The sequence below is a fragment of the Marmota monax genome, unplaced genomic scaffold (genome assembly GCF_021218885.2).
Source record: "Marmota monax isolate L192 unplaced genomic scaffold, Marmota_monax_Labrador192_F-V1.1 WCK01_AAM20220418_F8-fsc00203, whole genome shotgun sequence".
Classification (NCBI taxonomy): Eukaryota; Metazoa; Chordata; class Mammalia; order Rodentia; family Sciuridae; genus Marmota; species Marmota monax.
The window spans coordinates 1206045-1225435 of NW_026694787.1; the positions used below are offsets into that span (position 1 = coordinate 1206045).

General features: G+C 37.6%; 1 non-coding gene across 1 annotated transcript; it reads left to right on the plus strand.

The window, feature by feature from the left end:
* The first annotated feature begins 15596 nt into the window (after positions 1 to 15596).
* Positions 15597 to 15669, plus strand: Trnaa-cgc (transfer RNA alanine (anticodon CGC)). The gene has a single exon. It is a non-coding gene; the product is annotated as a tRNA-Ala (tRNA).
* Positions 15670 to 19391: the final 3722 nt, after the last annotated feature.

Sequence of the window (19391 nt, forward strand, 5' to 3'; positions counted from 1 at the left end):
TTGGCAGAATTTACTATCCAATTTCCAGAATCCACATACCCTGAAACCACCCACATGACCTACTGCATGCCTAATTACAGGACTGTGTAGTAGCCATCTCAAGGCTCTGAGTACACTGCACCCACTAATGGAAACTCTGGTATGAGACCAAGAAGGGGTGGAAGATGGGGCCAGTCCCAGATGGGGAGAAAATACTTGACTCTGACAAGTGACAGGAAATGGAAAAAACAGAGGAAATGGTATGGCCAAATGTAGGCCTATTACACACCCACGCTCGTTCTATCTTGCCTTATTTGGTTCACATAATCACACTGACAATGAAGTACTATTATTATTATGTATAAAACACGTGACTAGGAAGTAGATCTGAGGTTTGAACTCAGAATAGTCCACCACCAAAGTGCATGCTAGTAATGACCACAGCTAATGTGAGGACCTGGATGGGGAAGGAGTAGATAAGAATGTATGAAGGAAAGATGGCTGAATGAGAAATCTGAGGCAGGAGGGGGTCTTGAAGCAGTTAGTTCCAGGGAACAGACATAGCTAACTATCATTTTGAATGAAGATGAATACTCAAGTATGAATTATTTGACTATCATCCTGCAGAATACCAAAATTTCTAAGACAACACATAATACTAGTGCCTATTAGTGAAATCGCCATCATTCCTTGAATTTTGATATTCATTCTAGATTATTAATCTTATGTTTCCTACTAACTTGTTGAAAAGTGAACATATACAAATAATTTTTGCATGGCTTTACCTTAATAATACTTGAAGCTTTTGATCATAAAAAACAAAATTTTTACTGTACTTGGGTTTCTCTTTTTCTTCTAAAATAAAACAATGCAGCTGAACCTAAATAAGACTTTTAAAAATTTAGTGATGATATGAATAACTAAATGACGCATTGTCTTGCATGAAACAAAAGTGTTTAACTTTAATAACATAAAAAACAAGTTTTTCAGTGGATGAAACTAATTCTCTAAATATAACATGATGTTTTTACATTGTAATATTCTGCATAATAGCTACTTTATAACTAACATTAATTCTCTAAATATGACTCAACACACAATAGCTTTGCATTTTTATATTCTTGGTAGAGGTTGGTTTGTGTCAGAATAAAGGTTATTATTTGGTGTAATCTCTGCATTATCTTTTTACTTACTATTTTTTATTAAATGTTCCCTTCCAGTATCAGAACTGACCTTTTACAGAAATCTCTACACCAGAGCAAAAATTGGTCTCATAAAGCAAAAAGGATATTAAGTAACAGCTTGTCGGGGATGTACTATGGCATCCAGGTCTAACATTTTGCTGCCTTTGTATGTCAGTAACTTCCTACAGTTATAATTAATGTTCAAATGTGAACTCATAACCACTGATAGGATACACAAGTCAGTTGAATCGATGAAAACCTAGATATATTCAATAATCATCTTGGTACACTATCCAAATTTTAATAAAGTAAAATTCGACGGGAAAGAGCTTCAAACTTAATCTTTGATTACACATTTCCCCTCTTACTCTCACTCTAAAATGAGTGTGTTGGGGGGGGCTGGGAATATAGCTAGGTATTAGAGCATTTTTCTATCATGTACAAGGCCCTGAGTTTGATCCCCAGCACTGAAAAAATAATAATTAAATAAAATGGACTTGCTTAAAAAACCTAGAAATGGACAATGGATTCATGCTTCATGTTGTCTCTGTAAAATTTTCTCCTCCATCAGTCTTCACAGGCTTTCATTTCTGATGTGTTTCTCCGACTTTAAAATGTTTAAGGGGTCCACCCAATTATTCTTACTCTTGGAAAGTAGACAGGTAGACTAGCTCATTTCAGAAGGGATAAGAAGACAGTTGTACAGATGTAGAAAATGAGAATATTCACAACTTTTCTGAAGACAACCTTAGATCTCATATTATTAGCTTTTTTTGTTTTTTGTTTTTTGTTTTTTGTTTTGTTTTTTTTTTTTTTTTTGGTACTCTGGACAAAGATTTCGTTAGAACTTTCATCAAGATAGTCCTTCTTTTTTGATAAAAATCCTATTTTTTAACTTTCATATGCTGAATCTAATGCTAATGGTATTGGGGAAAATGAACTACAGAGTTTGTAGTAAATATAGACTGAGAATAGTTGACATCATCTGTGGGTTTTTCTCACGACTGAGTCATCATGTAAGTAATGAATTTCTGTTGTGCTTATCTTTCCGATTATATGGTGAGAATCAAGCCCTATGTTGACCATCTATGTAACAGCAATATTTTCATTCTCAAACAATCAAAGTCAAATTCAATCAAATCTTGATATGAACTACAAATAAAGTATCCTTTTCCACAAACCCACTTAGGTATGCCTTATACTTTATAGTGCTTTCTGTAGCCTGATAACTAGTGATTAATATTCTTAAAGAGATAACATCAAGATCAATTCATGGGTTACTAAGCATTTTTGGAGTTCAGCAGTTCTTAAGAGTGATGTGGAATCTCAATACTTGAAGTGGGTCCAAGTATCAGCATCCCCAGGAACTATTCAAATGCAGACTTTTGGGATCCTTCTCAGACCTATTGGATTAGAATCTGCATTTTAACAAGATCCCCAGGGGATTACAATGAACATTAAAGTTAGAGAAGCTCTGATTTTTAAAAAGATAGGAAAAATAGTTCCCACCTGGGAACCAGCAATGAGGCACATTTTGGGAGGAAATCCAAGAGCTCAAATACCCCAAAATATGCCCATATGCAGGCAAATACCTCACATCCCTTGAATAGGAGTCATAACATTTCACTTCACAATCAAAGACAAGTTTTATGAAAAGAAGGCTCCTGAGAGAGGAAGAGTACTGACCAAATTCACACAAGAACCTGCTTGCTCTGACTCCACAATTCAGATTTTCTCACCAGCTCAGCTCATCCTCCCACAAAAGGCAAAAATGACCTACACTGGGCACAGAGGAAGAAATTACAGTGCTGAGCCTGAAGTAGCTACATTGTCTATCTGCCCACACACACCCCAAACCCCTAGAATTGCAAACCCAAAAGTGGTGACCTATTATGGAAGAAATAAAGTATTACTTTGTAGAGCTGGGGTTTTTAATAGCCAGATCTGAAAGAGTATTTTCTAATATACAAGGACTGAATATGCTTGTTAAGAGGACAATCTCTGAATTTAATACCCAACTCCATCATTTACTCTATGGCATTAGACAAATATTTTGCGGGGGATGGGGGGGTAACAAGGAATTGAACTCAGGGGCACTTGATCACTGAGCCACATCCCCAGTGCTATTTGGTATTTTTATTTAGAGAAAGGGTCACACTGAGTTGCCGGATTTGAACTTGAGATCCTCCTGCCTCAGCCTCAAGAGCTGTTGGGATTACAGGCATGCTCCACGGCACCCAGCTAGACAAAATAATTTAATAGCTCAACTTTCCACATCTGCAGACTTCCCATAATAGTCTCTACCTCATGAAGGAATTGTGAGGGTTAAATAGATTAATCTAGATAAAGCATTTCTAGCAATGTCTGGCACATAGTAATAGTAACTGTCGCTTATTGAATTCTTACTATCATTATTTTTATCATTATTATTACCATTATTACAAGAAATTCTCTGGTTTAACATTAAATCAGTATTTTCTTGGTAATGTTGTTCAACCAGTTCCACATGCACACCATCCTCCACTGCTTTTCATCCAGACTATAATTTTCCATCTTATCAGGAAGTAAATTTTTATGAAGACACTGTGGTAAACCCAACTACAATTGAGTTGTAGAGGCTTGATGCCAGATGCCAGACCATCTCTAATCTGCCAAGATACTAACTATATTCATGTGGAAATAGAGCTTACCCAACATGACTTAGTGACCCCACTCTGAATAGCCAAACCCTCGATCCTTTCTAAGTACCCATAAACCACTCAATTTAATAATTCATTCTAGAATTTTGAGTGAATTCAATTATTTCCAGTTTGAGGTTAGAGTTTTTGGGAAATTAGGACATTTTTCCTTTCCAGTCCTTGAGTTCTCCTCTTCCCCACAGTTCCTCAGAATTACCAGCAGTGGCTCGACAATTTCATCTACATTTGTCTAAATTCTCTGATTGTCATTCTTCTGTGTCAGAAGACATAAATCCATTTATAGCAGCTTGTGGCTCTCTTATGATCATCTCACTTATCTCTGGGTTTGGTTCCTCTTAGCCAAATGCATTCTGACCTTTCTGCCTTGTCCCCACTGCCCACTGACATGACACTATTAGAACCAAACAGGCTAATCCAGTCTGTATTTTGGGGGAGCAAAGGATAAATTATAAAACATCCCCCCAAAAGAGTGAGCTTTTTTTTTTTTTGATCAAACCTCAACTCATTTGGGGGTTAAAGAATTTCTGATAATAGTTTTACAGGTTTGTATTTGTTCTTTTTATAAATCAGAGAATGTTGAATTTGAGCTGAAGATAGAAATACTAAATGGCTCCACATTCTAAGGAGAACTATGAACAATCAGGACCAGATGCCCACAAAGGGTGCCCCACTCTTGTCAGTCATCAGACCTAGAAAGCAGGGAGGCACAATTTCTTCCAATCTCTATGTGTTGCATATTGGGGAAGGAGTCACAGGAGCCACAGTACCATTCCTCAGGTGGGAACACAGTGAGATAAGAGGCAGACTTTATTCCATCCCAATGAAAAAGGAATGAAGGAGGAGTGTCTCCTTCAACACCCTTGAGCAAGATGAAGTGGTGCCTACCAGAAGTAAGGACTGCAAAACCACAATCACAAAAATGAGCTACCACTCCATACAGTATGGCTATAATCAAATAGACAACAAATGTTGATAAGGATGTGGAGAAATTGTAGCCCACATACACTGCTAGTTGGAGTGCAAAATGGTGCAGCTGTTTTGGGAAATGGTGTGCAGTTTTCTCAAAAAATTAAACAAATATTTACTATGTGATTAGGCAATTCCACTCCTAGGTATATACCCAAGAGAATAGAAAACATATGTTCACACAAGCTTGTACACCAACATTCTCAGTAGTACTATAGTCATAATAACAAAATTATGGAAACAATTCAAATGTTCATCAACAAACAGATGGGTAAATAAATGACATTCTATCCATACAATGGAATACCATTCAGTAATAAAAAGGAATGATATACTGATACATGCTATGACATGGATTAACCTTGAAAGCATTATGCTAAGTGAAACAAGCCAAACACAAAGAGTCATATAGTATATGGTTTTATTTATGAAATGTCCTGAATAGGCAAATCCACTGAGACAGGAAGTAGATTAGTGGTCACTTAGGACAGGGTAGAGGGGAAGGTTGGAGAAAATGGCCAAGTGGTACAGGGTTTCTTTTCAGAATGATGAAAATGTACTGGAAGTGATTGTGTTGATGATTGTGAAAATCATGAGTACATTAAAAGCCACGGAATTTTACACTAGGCAGGTGAACTGTATAGCATATTAATTATATCTCAATAAAGCTATTACAAAGAAGGAAGAGGGGAAGGAAGAGACAAAGAAGAGGAATAAGAAGTGTAGTAGTAGTCATTGTGGGGAAGGAGACGGTAGAAAATTAAAACAAGAAAAAGAATTGGCAATAGGGATGGGTTCCCTTCTCCAGCTGGATGCTTAATTAGGTACAGAATTTGCAGGCCTATTCTACTGCAAATCAGAGCATGGCCAGGGACAGTTGAGCAGTTTGGAGGTTTAAGGGGCCCTGGAAGGACCAGCTTCTAGCCTAGTATAGAATGGGGCAAGACAGGGCAAATACTGAAACAGCCCACTGGGATATGGCAGTGAAGATGGGTGACTAGCAGTGGGCATCCTGTATGCCACAGTTTGTCAAGGCAAGAATGAACATATTTCCTACAGGCCAAGGAGACATTGAGGAAGGTCTTTGGGCTTTGAGCAATTGTGCTGAGCAATTGAGCAGCCCACTCAAGAGGACTGCTCACTAGATAAAGGGACCCCCCACCCCAGCAGCAAGAGGTTTGGAGCATACACCTAATAGTGGTACTGAGGGAAAGGGAAGAAGACGAGGTTAAACCAGTTCTCTCCCCCTGGAGACCTACATAGTGGAGAGGCCTCCCAAGTACCTGTAATGCAATACTTCTCAGCCTTTACTATGACTTCGAATCACCTGGGGATCTTATTAAAATGCAGGACTGATTTATCGGATCTAGGATGGGGCTCTGCATTTCTAATAAGATCCCAAATGATTCGGATTCCTCCAGTCACCAACCTGAAACAGCAGAGCTCACACTTTGTTCTCAGATCTTTCCCCACTCTTAAAAATTATTGAGAATCCTGGGACTGGGGTTGTGGCTCAGTGGTAAAAGCACTCACCTAGCATGTGCAATGCCCTGGATTTGATCCTCAGCACCACATCGAAATAAATAAAAATAAAGTTTAAAAAATTTTGGGGAAAAAAAAGGTAGGCCCTAATCTTCATCATGTGACATTAGGCCCCAATTTCCTTAATAAGACTCCTATAGCACAAGAATTAAAACCAAGAATCCATAAATGGGATGGACTCAAACTAAAAAGTTTCTTCTCAGCAAAAGAAACAATCTGTGAGGTGAACAGAGAGCTTACATCCTGGGAGCAAATTTTTACCCCTCACATATCAGATAGAGCACTAATCTCTAGGGTATATAAAGAACTCAAAAAGCTAAACACCAAAAACAAAAACAAACAAACAAACAAAAAAAAAAAACCAAATAACCCAATCACCAAATGGGTCAAGGACCTGAACAGACACTTCTGAGAAGATGATATACAATCATCAACAAATATATGAAAAAATGCTCAGCATCTCTAGGAATCAGAGAAATGCAAGTCAAAACTATTCTAAGATATCATCTCACTCCAGTCAGAATGGCAGCTATTATGAAGACAAACAACAATAAGTGTTGGTGAGGATGTGGGGGAAAAGGTACACTCATACATTGCTGGTGGGACTACAAATTGGAGCAACCAATCTGGAAAGCAGTATAGAGATTCCTTGGAAATCTGGGAATGGAACCACCATTTGACCCAGCTATCCCTCTCCTCTGTCTATACCCAACGGGCTTAAAAACAGCATACTACAGGGACACAGCCACATCAATGTTTATAGCAGCACAATTCTCAATAGCTAAACTGTGGAGCCAACCTAGATGCCCTTCAGTGGATGAATGGATTAAAAAAAAGTGGCATATATGCACAATAGAATATTACTCAGCAATAAAAGAGAATAAAATCATGGCATTTGCAGGTAAATGGATGGCATTGGAGAAGATAATGCTAAGTGAAGTTAGCCAATCCCCCCCCAAAAAAAAAAGCCGAATGTCTTCTCTGATATAAGAAGGCTGACTCATAGTGGGGTAGGGAGGGGAAGCATGGGAGGAATAGAGGAACACTAGTAGATAGGGCAAAGGGGAGGGAGGGAAAGGGAGGGGGCAGGGGATTAGCAAGGATGGTGGAATGTGATGGACATCATTATCCAAAGTACATGTATAAAGATATGAATTGGTGTGAACCTACTTTATATACAAACAGAGATATGAAAAATTGTGCTGTATATGTGTAATAAGAATTGTAGGGGCTGGGGATGTGGCTCAAGCGGTAGCATGCTCGCTTGGCATGCGTGCGGCCCGGGTTCGATCCTCAGCACCACATACAAAGATGTGTCCGCCAAAAAAAACTAAAAAATAAATATTGAAATTCTCTCTCTCTCTCTTTAAAAAAAATTGTAGGGCTGGGGTTGTGGCTCAGTGACACAGCGCTTGCCTCGCACATGTGAGGCACTGGGTTTGATCCTCAGCACCACATAAAAATAAATAAACAAAAAAGTAAAGATATTGTGTCCATGTATAAATAAAAAAAGTTAAAAATTGTAATGCAAAAAAAGTACATGTATAAAGACATGAATTGGCATGAACATACTTTATATACAAAGATATGAAAGATTGCTTGCTCTATATGCGTATAAGAACTGTAATGCATTCCACTGTTGTGTATTTAAAAAAAATAAAATCAACTAAATAAAAAAATAAGTAAAAAAAAATTATTGAGAATCCCAAAGACCCTTTGTTCATGTGGGCTATAGCTATGGATATTTTACTGTATTTGAAATTAAAACTGATAATTTTATATGTATCAATTGATTCACTTTAAAATAACAATAACAACTATATTAACATAAATAACATTTTCATGAAAAAAAACTATACTTTCCAATACAAAGAATTAGTGATTGGCATTGTTTTACATTTTTGCAAGTCTCTGACTTAAAAGATAGTTGTATTCTCGAATCTGCTTCTGCATCCAATTGTTGCAATATATTGGCTTTGTTTAAGAATATAAAGACTATCCGGCCACATGCAGATATGTAATTGGAAAAAGGAGTATTTTTTTAAAATACTTTTTTAGACACAATACCTTTTATTTATTTGTTTGTTTGTTGTTTTTATGTAGTGCTGAGGATCAAACCCAGCACCTTGCATGTGGTAGGCAAGCACTCAACCATTGAGCCACAACCCCAGCCCCAAAGGAGAAGTATTTTAATGACCTTTTCAGGAAATTATAAATTATTTTTCTTTGATACACCAAAAACTCAGTAAAAGATAATTTCTTAAAGGTTAATTGCACTGTGGAATCTGAAACCATAACAGTGAACTTTTCATATTCTGTTACATGAAAATCAATTGGTCAGCCCTGTACCTTAAATGAATCTTTTACGTGATTTTGTTACATTGGTATTTTAAAAATATGAGTTCACTAAGTTATGCAGATGTTCCACATGTTGACACATTTCATTATATGATTTCAAAAAGTCACATTTGCCAATACCACCATTGATCTCACCAGTCAGCTCCCCAGAAAAGTTTTTAAGTACCGGAAAGCTTTTAAGCTCACAGTGGTGGAGACAAGTCTTCCAAAATTTTAATTTTTGTTTGAAAGCTCAAATTGTATCATTGACAACAAATACTGTCAGTTGTTTTCCTTAAAGTGACAAGCCTTACTTCACTCATTTGCAAGAAAATGGCAAAGTCTAAATAACCCTCATTTATGAGACAGGCATTTTTTCAAGTGAAATCATATTCCTTAAAAATAAGTGGCCAGGGGCTGGGGCTGTGGTTCATCAATAGCACACTTGCCTGGCATGTGTGAGGCACTGGGTTTGATTCTCGGCACTGCATATTAATTAATAAAATAAAGATCTATCAACAACTAAAAAAATATTTTTAAAAAGTGACCAGTGGGGCCAGGGTTGTGGTTCAGTGGTAGAGCACTTGCCTAGCATGTGTGACATGCTAGGTTCGATCCCTTGGCACCATATAAAAATAAAAAATAAAATAAAGGTATCGTGTCTGTCTACAACTAAAAGAAAAAATATTTAGAAAACAAAATAAGTGGCCAGTTCAGCTGCAACTTGATCAGATGTCATCTTTCTTCTTGAGACAACAATTACAATTCAGTATGAAGCAGAAGTGCTTTGTTCATTCTTCTGATTTTCTCTCACAAAGTAGTAAAAAAAAATGTATTCAAATGTCAAGATTTAACACAATTAGTAACTTTTTACTATTTCATCAAGGACATTCTTATTTGGAATTGGAGTCTGTTTTGGTTTGGTTTGTTGCCAGAAGCACACAGCAATCAAGAATATCATGACTACCAATACAGTTTGGTGCCATGACCTTGATTTGTGCTAAGGCACCAGCAGTTTTACCCATCACTGCTTTCACAACACCACTGCAAATGCCAACACAGTGAAAAAGGCAAATGACATCTTAGTATTAACATGAAGATAATTTTGATCTTGCAGACCAAAGAAAGGTTCTCTGAGAACCACTGCCCTAAAGAAACTCACCATGTGGTCCACAAGAAAGCCAACATTTGGAAGGTTGCCTCCAGAGGGCACAGAGGCCTGGCAGTGTACACCAAAGTAGCCACAACAGCCAAGGGAAAGAGTGACAACAACAGCCCACTAAGTTCAGAGGCCTTTATCCTTTTTCTTTTCTCACCTCCCCATAGCCAATGTGCTTGGAAAGGTATACCCTGAAAGAGGAGTAAGATAAACTTTAAAGCTACACCAAGCCACTTCAACCCAGCTCAACCTTGGGTTTGGCCAGAAGAGGAAATGAGATTGAGATCAAAATTGAGATTGTGATTTTTAAACTGGACTTTTAATAATCAAAAGTAACCAGAAAGTTATGGAATCTGCCCAAAATGTTATTAAGAAAACAGGAAGGGCAATACGACAGAGCACAGTTGGAAGCAGGGATTAAAGCTAAATAAAACACTTTCATGTTTCTATCCCCACTGAGTTGAGACTCTTCATTAAACAGTTATGTCTAGTGTCCATTCCATTTATAATGCATACATATCTGAGCTAATTGAAAAGCTCCCTATGTGACATGCCATATTTCTTTTCCTCCTTGTCAACATCATATCATTCTTCTATTCAACAAAGTTTGATTGAATGCCTACTGTGCCAGGCACTCTTCAAAGGACTTGGGAAACACCAATAAGGAGGGAAAAGATAGAAATCTGTTGGTGGAGCTTACATTTGTAATTCATACTTTTTAAAGCTTTTTCCCCCCAAGTAACCATGCAGGCTCAGCAGTAAAGCATGCTGGTATCTTGCAGCAAATATTATGAGTGTTCTATGGACTAGTCCCAAGAAATATGAATAGCAATCTATATTGAAATGTTCCAAGGCCTGTCCAGCTGGCTCCAACAGTCAAGGTTATCTGATAATCTACTGGGAAGGAGTCCAAGAGCAGAAGGCTCAGGGCAAGATTTGATAAGAGTGACACCATCTTGATTTCAGTGGAATCTAACAGGATTCCAATACCAGCCAGTAGCTGGAGGCACTAGGAGATAGGCCAGCTCCTTCAAGGAAAGAGGCCTGGGGAAGGCTTGTCGGGGATAGTATCTTAGTAAAATGAGTTGGTATTCACTTGGGAACCTTAGTAACAGAAATAAAAATCAGCTCACAGTCTAGAATGTACACTCCAGATTGGATTCAAGACAAAGGACACTCTGATGGGTAAATGATTGCTGCCTGCTGAGCATTTTGAAGGTGTGTTCCAGGGCCAGTTTAAGAACATCAGAGGCACTAAGCCCTGAAAAGACAAATAATATCAAATAAAATAACACTAAACCAGAAAAAAAAAAAACAGAAAATAAGTATAATGGAGTCTACCATCATTCTATTTTTCCCTATGATGTCTTCTTCAAAGTTGTCTTTTCTTACCTTCTTAATTTTTTATTTGTTTTAATTTAGTTATACATGACAGTAGAATGCACTTATGTAATTTGATATGTTATACATACATGGGATATAATTTCTCATTTTTCTCAGTGTACATGTTGTAGAATCATCAGTCATGAAGTCACATATATACATAAAGTAATAATGTCTGTTTCATTCTCCTATCTTTCCTATCCCCACAAAGTTCTCTTAATATCCAATGCCTTCAATTGTATGTATGTGCATGCGCATATGTACATGCAAGCACATTAATGTGTGTGCACCATAATCTCATTTAGTCTGTTATAAGGGTCCTCTATGCTGGTCTATCCCCAGCCCAGCCCAGCCCAGCAAAGAACATCAAGGAACTTCTGGCATTTAAGTGATTCATCCTGAACAGGCCTTCTATCTCATTCCACCCTCAGTTCATTCCTTTGCCTCTTTGATTTTATTTTGGCTTAGCACATCTAGTTTGTGACCCAACCACCTACTACTCCAACACTTAGCAATCCTATTTCACTCTTGGTGTTTTTTTCTTCCTCCACTTATGGTACTTCCTTGAAACAACTCTTTCAGGGATGGTCCCCTTAGCCTCCAAGTCTCCTTCATACACTCTGACTTTGTAGGAAGATCTAATTGGGTATGATCTGGCTTCCCCCCCACCACCACAGCTTGGACCCTGGAGGAAATAGTCATAAAACGCAAGGAAAATGCAAAGCTATAGAAAATGACAGACCAATTAAAAAAGAACACTAATAACCTTACATTTAATAATCATAAAATTCTCAGAGCAGAGTTTCTAAAAATGTTATGCTATATGCATTGCATCATCTTAGGGTGTTTATTGTTGAAACTGCCACTTGGATGGCAGCTTGTGACAAAAGCTTGTGACACTTCTGGCCTACAAAATCAGAGCTCTCTTGGAAAAAAAAAACCCACAGGTGCTGTAGTTAGAGGTCAGACTGGGGTATACTGAAATGGGAAGGACTGAAGGGTGGGGGGCTGACATCAATGCAACACCAACTAAATTGACATATATGGCTAGAAATTACATCCTAAATAGCTCTTTGCACTACAGTTGGAAAACACAGAATATTAAGGAAACATAAATGGATTGAATCTATAATTTTCTATGGGCTTCTGTGACTAAAAAGACACCTCCCACCATCATCCCTCCCCCACCAAAAATAATCTAATTTTAGTAAACCTTCTTTTCCATATGATCAAAGCATAGAACTTAAATCTACCACTCACCATTATAATCCCTAGGCTGAATTTCTATTTTGTACCAGGGGAGCTATTTTAGACAAACCCTGTGAACTTAAATAGGGAAAGTGATTCATTGGCATGTAAGGTCCGTTTCATGTTGATGTCAGGATGGAGAATCAGATGGTGCTAAATGTTCTCTCAGGTCAATACTTGATGACTTCATAGCTTTCACCAGCATTCTTAATGGTTCAACATTTAGCACTCAAGTTCAGGAGCATTTTGCCAGCTCTTTGTGAAGGAGGAGGCCCAGAGAGATACTATTGAAAGCTTTTTTTCAAAAGGTTAGTTAATGCACTAGGGCATGGATTTCATTACATGATCACATAACACTGAGTAGCAGAACATATAGTGAACAATCTAAAAATAATTGCTGCTCAGATGTTGATTAACCGAAAGTTGACCATGAGCCAGGCTTTGGAAAAGTGAAGCCAGGCACTAAGAGTGGAGTTTCCTGAGACTGAGATTCAATAAGGCTGCAGGTTGGAAGGGAATAAAATCATATTCCTGCTAATGCACTTCTCACTCATTTTCCCTTCCTATTTGCCATAACCATTCCCTGCTCTGTGCCAGCAGGACCTGAAAAGGGCTGAGAAAGGACTGCCATCAAGCTGAGGGAAAGGGGTGGTTGGGGGAATCTTACAAAAATAGACAGGAGAACATTAAAGTAGAGGAAGGAGACCAGAGGAAGGAAGGAAAAGGGAAGGTTCTGGAAAGTAAAGTTGATTAAATTATGGTGTGTTTAAGTACAAATATGCAACAACAAGTCTAACTAATATGTATAATTATAATGCACCAATAAACATATTTTTTAAAAAATCTTTTCAACCCTAGAAGAGGAAAAAAAAAAGGGCTGCCATCATCCTTCTTTGCTATAGCCAGGAGCCATCTTGCCTATGTTAAATATCAACACTGATTATAATTAATGTTTATCAGTAGTGGCTGACTTGTTCTTTCTCCTGTACCACCAGACATAGAAAAGTGAAAGGATCAAACAGAGACCAAGGGAAGACAGAGAAAGTAGACCAAGGTGTGCATCTGAAGCTTCTCCTAAAAGACCCAGTCAAGAATGCTTAGAGGAGGGAGGTTTCAAAGGTGGCAGAATAGAGCAGGTCACTTTCCTGACTGTTTCACAGTGTGAAACTATAACAGTGGTTCACTTTATGCTTTGAATGTGGCCCTTGCTGCTCTGCCACTGCAACTTATTTTTAAAATGGACATGTTTCTTTCTTTTCCTCTCCCTACTCACTTATCTGTTTCCCTGGAATCTTTCTTTTCTTCTGCTAACAGCCAATCTCTTTCTTTCACTCTTCCTTTTAATTTTACTTCTAACCTCTCTCCTCCTCCCTCATAATCATCACATCCTACATCACTTCTGTTCTCTCCTGTCCACCAAACAATTGCAAACTTATTGTTTTTTTTCTTGTAGGCAATAACTAATCACATCATTTCTGTTTATCGTGACAACATTGTAGACGTCATAGCAGGAACTATTTGGCTTAATGCTGCATATTGTTTGCATTGGCTATTTTTATTTTATTTATTTTTTTTTTTTAGTTGTAAGTGAACACAATATCTTTACTTCATTTTTATGTGTTGCTGAAGATCGAACCCAGGGCCTCACGTGTGCTAGACAAGCACTCTACCACTGAGCCACAATCCCAGCCCTGTTATTATTTTAAAGCCAGCAAAGTGTGGAACTACACTAGAAGAATAGTCAATCAATGGAGAAACTAATTCAAATTAAAAACAAGAAATAAGTCAAAATGACAGGCAATGAAAATCATATTTCAATAATAACATTGAATGTAAATGCCCTAAACTAATCCATCAAAAGACATAGACTGGGGACTGGTGTTGTGGATCAGTGGTAACACACTTGCCTAGCATGCATGAGGCACTGGGTTCGATTCTCAGCACCACATGCAAATAAATAAAATAAAGGTCCATCAACAAAAAATTTTTTTTTAAAAAAAAGACATAGACTGGTAGAGTGGATTATAAAACAGGACCCAACAATATGCTGTCTCCAAGAGACTTACCTCATAGGCAAAGATAGCCACAGACTAAAGGTAAAAGGATGAGAAAAAACCATATCATTCATAGGATCTTGCAAACAAGCAGGGGTTTCTATCCTCATATCAGATAAAGTGAACTTCAAGCTAAAGTTCATCAGAAGGGACCAGAATGTCATTTCATACTGCTTAAGGTAATTATACATCAACAAGACATAATAATTGTAAATATTTATGCCCCAAACTATGGAGCATCTACATACATAAAACAAACCCTTCTCAACTTCAAGAATCAAATAGACCACAATAATACTGTATGACTTTAACACACCTCTCTCACCACTGCAGAGATCCTCCAAACAAAAACTAAATAAACTATAAAACTAAAAAATACCATTAGTAATTTAGACTGAATTGAAATACATATAATATTTCATTCATCAATGACTGAATACACTTTCTTCTCAGCAGCACATGGATCCTTCTCTAAAATAGACCATATCTTAGGCTACCAAGCAACTCTTAGAATGCAAGGTATTATCTCTATTTTTTGTATTTGCTATCAGATCATAATGGAATGAAATTAGAAATCAACAATAAAATAAAATATAGAAGCTACTCTAACACCAGGAGACTAAATAATATGCTTTTAAATGACAAAAGGATTGAAGAAGAAATCGGGGATGAAATTTTAAAAAAATACTTAAAGGTGAAGGAGAATAATGATACAACATATCAAATGAAGGCAGTGCTAAGAGAATAGTTCATTGCATTGAGTTCACTCATTAAAAGAATAGAAAGTCAATAAGTAAATAACCTAACTTACATCTCAAGGCCCTAGAAAAAGAAGGATGAATCAATACCAAAAGTAGTAAAAGACAGGAAATAATTAAAGTCAGAGGTGAAACAGAAACAAAAGAAACAATCCAAAAAAGCAACAAAACAAAAAAATTGCTTCTTTGAAAAAATAAATAAAATTGATAAACTCTTAGCCACACTAACAGAGAGAGAGTAAACTCAAATTATTAAAATTCATGATAAAAAAGGAAATATTAGGGACTGTGGTTGTAGCTCAGTGGTAGAGTGCATGCCTCGCACACATGAGGCCCTGGGTTCAATTCTCAGCACCACATAAAAATAAATAAAAATAAGGATATTGTGTCTATCTACAACTAAAATTTTTTTTAAAAAAAAATCAGGGCTGGGGCTGGGGCTGGGGCTCAGTGGTAGAGCACTTGCCTGGCATGTGTGAGGTGTTGGGTTCAATCCTCAGCACCACATAAAAATAAAATAAAGGTATTGTGTCCACCTACAACTAAAAAAATACATATTGAAAAAAAGGAAATATCACAATGGACACTACTGAAATACATACAATCAGAAACTATTTTGAAAAATTATACTTAGAGGAGGCAAGGAAGGAGGGAGAGTACCTAGAACTAAGTTGGGCATCCTGAGCTTCTTCCCTCTGCCAAAGTTCTCACCACACTTGCTTGTCTTGATCTCTTTTCTTGCATGTCTGTCCTCCCTTCTGCTACCTGTAATGAGAGTTCTTGAAGGCAAGGTGCCAGGTTCTGCTTTTGCCAATTCTCTCTGTGTGGTACACAGTGTACTCACACTGAATGACTAAATTAATAATTATTTTTTTAAAGAGATATGTAGGGCTGGGACTGGGGCTCAGTGGTAGAGTGCTTGCCTAGCATGTGTGAGGCCCTATGTTCAATACTCAGCATCACATAAAAATAAATAAATAAAAATAAAGGTATTAAACAACAACAACAACAAATCTTTAAAAAAAAAAAAAAAGAAAGAAATATGTAGGCCAGGTACGATGGCACATGCCTGTAATCCCAGTGGCTCAGGAGGCTGAGGCAGGAGAATTGCAAGTTCAAAGTCAGCCTCAGTAACTCAGTGAGGCCCTCAGCAACTTAGCACGACCCTGTCTTAAAAAATAAAAAGGGCTGGAAATGTGGCTCAGTGGTTAAGCACACCTGGTTTCAATCCCCAGTACCAAAAAATAAAAATAAAAAAGAGACATGTAGTGCCCAAAAGTCAGAAAATGCTCTACACACACAAACCCACACATACATGCACACACACAAATAAAAAATGTGTACATGTCAAAGTAACATAGGCACCAACTGAAGGAGTTCCCGATGGTCAAAGATGGAACAGTTTAAACAGCAAGATAACTGAAGTATGATTGAATTTAGAACACAAAGTATAGAATAAATATCTATTAGTAGATATTGCTATAAATAACGATTTAATAAATGGGGATGAAGAAACAAATCTCCCACACAGAAGAATTCCAAATTTTGCAGACACTCCACCAAAAAAGAAGTGGAACTCCTTAATTGTGGGTTTCACAAAGTGACTTCTTTCCAAAGAATACACAATGGAAAGAAGGGAAAAAATGATAGGTTTAAAGTAGACAAAACTGACAAGTACTACTTCAGCCAAGTAATCAAAGTTAACATCAAAAGTCATAAATCATCTTCATAGTATGTGCCCTTCATATGATGTGATGAAAATGGTACTAGGTTTCTGTAGACTTCCTCCCCCAAACCTGTAACCCCAGTACAATCATGAGAAAAGCATTAGAAAAATACCACTAGAAGGGCATTTTATAAAATATCTGACTGGTACTCCGTAAATCTGTCAAGGTCTTCAAAACCAAGAAAAGTCTGAGAAACTGTCACAACTAAGAGGAGCCTATGGAGACATGACAACTAAATGTAACATGGTATCTTGGATAGGATCCTGAAACAGAAAAAGAACATTAGGGAAACCAAGGAAGTTTGAATAAGCAATGGGCTTTGATATATTGTAATATATTAAAATTGATTTATTGATTTTAACAGATGTACCATACTAATATAAAATGGTAATAATAGAAGAAAATATGAGCTGGGTGGGGGGCAGGGAGTGAAGTATATGGGAACTATTTGTACCTTCAGATCAATTTTTCTGTAAAAATAAAACTATTCTGGAAAAGCCTTTTTAAAAATGGAAAGAAGGAAAGGAGAGAGGGGAGAGAGGGTGGGAGGAAGGAAAGAAGGAGACAGAGATCTACAACTTACCCTTACGCGTATATATATAGGTCATGGCCACGTCTGCTGTGGAATGCCTGTAAGTTAACATAAATGGAAAACTCCTAGCGCAAGCACAGATAAGATGCAATTGCCCTATGGTGCCCTAGCAAGAATTTCAGGGATCAGATCTGGGTCTTAGACCTGATGGAGAGGGCTTATTGTATGCCAGACCACTGCCTTATTTGATTGTATGAGTTGTTTCTGGATGCTGACACCCTTGAATTAAAAGACAATGGGTCCACAACTCTGGGCTCCTCTGGTCTAAGGGACATTTCATTGTTTTCAAGTTGCCAAGATCACTAAGAAGTGAAACACATGATGGGAAGCTGCATAGACATCCCTGCATTCTTTTTTTTTTCCTTTTTTCCCTGCATTCTTTACAGCATTTGCATGCCTTATTAGCTGCTTTAGGAGAAAATAAAAGTAAAAGCAACTTCATCAGGAGCTGAGTTATTAACCTTTTCCATCCTTGCCCCTAGATCAGAATCTGGCCTAGTCCATCTCCAATTGTGGACTAGTTTGGGCCTGGAGTTGCCTCCGCCAGTGAATGCTACTGTCCTTTTCCATTTTGAATATCTGGTCTGCCCAGTGAACTAACATCTATTAAGGGGCTTCTGGGTACAAGCATGCTTTCTGCTAATGCTACTGTTTACACAGGTGGGTTATCTTTCTCCATCTGGAGATAAAATTTGAAATTCTAGAGGAGTTGAGATCACACCACTAAGGGCAGAGTTGTCTTTTTACTTCCCCATTGTGGGGATGGCAGAGGAGATAAGAAGAAACCAAAGAGGGACCCCAAGTCCCAGGTGGTATCCCAATTCCAATCCACAATTCTACTTCCTGCTGCCACCTCTCTTACCCTGCACCCACAATCACTACTCTGTTGGAAGGTAAATCCCAAGTGGATAAGAGCCTCACACGATGATTAGCATAAGTATAGCTGAGAGTCAGCAACCCTGGCTTCTGCCTCTCTCACTAATTAAAACATTCTTTAGTATTCATGCTGACACTCCAGAGCTGTACAGTTATGGGGTGGCACAAGATCCTGCCTGGAGAGGAAGAAGCTAGTCCATAATGCTCTCTGCTCCAGAAATATTCAGAATCAATTTGATAGGAAAATAGACTTTATTCAAAGCCAGTTTTGAAGGAAGATGGAAGAAAGTTGTTTCAAAGATTCATTCTCTGAAATTCCGGAAGTTGAGCAGAACTTTTTTTAACACCAAGAAAACATTTTAATTAAACTACAGAAACAATGGTTATACTACAGAATGTTCATAAGCAAAAAAAAGATACACCATATTTTAAGTATTTACAAAGTTACAAACCATTTGCTGTCCTTAACATTTTCCATATTTTAAGTTCATATATGAGGATAATCAGATTTATCATCTTTGGAGGCCCAGGAAACTAAGATACCTTAGTTTTTATCATCAGTTAGGAGCAGAACTTTTAAAGAAGAGGCAGTGAGGTGAGACAAAAAGACAGGAAATATACATATGTAAATTTAGTTATTCTGTTTTAGGCTGGTCTAAGGGGACAATCTTCTCTTTCAGCTTCTTCAGTGCAGTCAGGCTGTGGGGGGTCACAGCCCTCCCAGCCTTTACTCTCAGCATGAGGAGTTCCTCTTAATTCACCGGGGAAAGGGGCCGCCTTCAGTCTGTTTCCCTCACAGCCTGAAAAATGCTGATGAATTGTGCAAGTCTGTTTGTTCCATTCGTAATGATAATAACAAGCATTTATATGACAGTTTGCAATGTTCA